This window comes from Buceros rhinoceros, unplaced genomic scaffold, assembly GCF_000710305.1.
Source record: "Buceros rhinoceros silvestris isolate BGI_N320 unplaced genomic scaffold, ASM71030v1 scaffold12086, whole genome shotgun sequence".
NCBI lineage: Eukaryota > Metazoa > Chordata > Aves > Bucerotiformes > Bucerotidae > Buceros > Buceros rhinoceros.
Genome location: NW_010416975.1, coordinates 386 through 1,723, shown reverse-complemented (window position 1 = coordinate 1,723; position 1,338 = coordinate 386).

Genomic DNA, 1,338 nt, shown 5'->3' with positions numbered 1-1,338 from the left:
TCCTGTCCCAGCGATGCTCCGCTGCCGCAGGCAGTCAGGAGAGGGCTTGGCGCGGGCGGCCTCACCCCGCAGTCCCCAGAGCCTCGGTTATCCCCAGCTTGTGGGTCAACCTCACTTCAGCTGCTGGTGCTGCTGGCAGGAGGCTGCAGGGGGGGTTAGCTGCTGCTTTTTTAATTTCCCTGTGATATTTGGTCTGGTCGCTGCCCGTAAAGGGCCTTGGTGATGCTTTTGAAGTTGTTGGCTTCTGACACGGCAGGGAGATGTGGGGGAGCGCTTGCAGGAGGATTTTGACCAGGATAAACAGCTTTCCTGCACCGTGGGCTGGCTGAAGGTGCCTCCGGGAGCAGAAGCCAGGCTGAAGTACCTCAGCTACATCCCTGTGGTGCTTCAAAAACCAAACCAACGTCCCTCAAGGGGTGCATGGGCTACCCTGGCGCTAGTGGAAGTGCTTGTATGCCCAGCTGGTCTCTCAGGCTGCATCGTCAAGCCGCTGTTCATAAATTACCCTCCCAGTTACCGAAGGCCTGACCTAAGCACGAAGGTGGTGACAAACTCCTGCCATCCACTGGCAGTACGGAGCTGATGTTGGATGGATCAGTTGGTGTCTGCGTGAGGCCAGGTAAACCTTCAGATGCCAAACTGGGGCCGTTGGAGATGATCCAAACTCAGCCAAGCCCCATCCCGTCCAAAGCAGCTCTCTGGGTTGGTCTCTGCCGTGAGCCTGGAGCAGTGGAGAGCCCTGTGGTGGCCCCAGGGGAGGGTGCTGGTGCCCGGGCTGCACCCCGGGGAAGGAGACCAGAGCTCGCTCTTCTCCAGCTGCCCCACGTTCTCCAAAGGGAAGCACTGGGTGTTGTGGGACCGGCCCGAGCCCTGGCTGGGCTGGCAGCCCGCTGCTCTCGGGAAGGACCTTCTCTGCAGGGTGGGGCTCCTCTCCCGCCCAGGCTGCATTTTTGGGTTACGGTCAACGCTTGATCTGTTTTCTCCCTGAAAATCAATCCCCTGCCAGGGAAATGATGGGACCATGTCCCAGCGCTGCCCCGACTGACCCGGGAGCCCTGCGGTGGGGAGGCAGGGGGCTGAGCTGGCCCTGCAGCTGGACGAGGTGGGTGGTCCTGGGCATTCAAGGTCCCCTGGAGTGTCCCGCTGCTCTATGGGAGCTGGGGCTGTCCTTGCTCGGGGAGCGTGCTTTTCCCTCCCCCAGAACTGCAATTATTCCATTTTCTTCAATTCCAGCAAAGGGAATCTCGCGCTGTTAGAAATTACCTCTTGCTCCCCTGAATGGTGCTCTGGTGTTCGGGGTAAGTGGCTGAAAACGTGGTTGTGGAGCCCGGGTCAGGG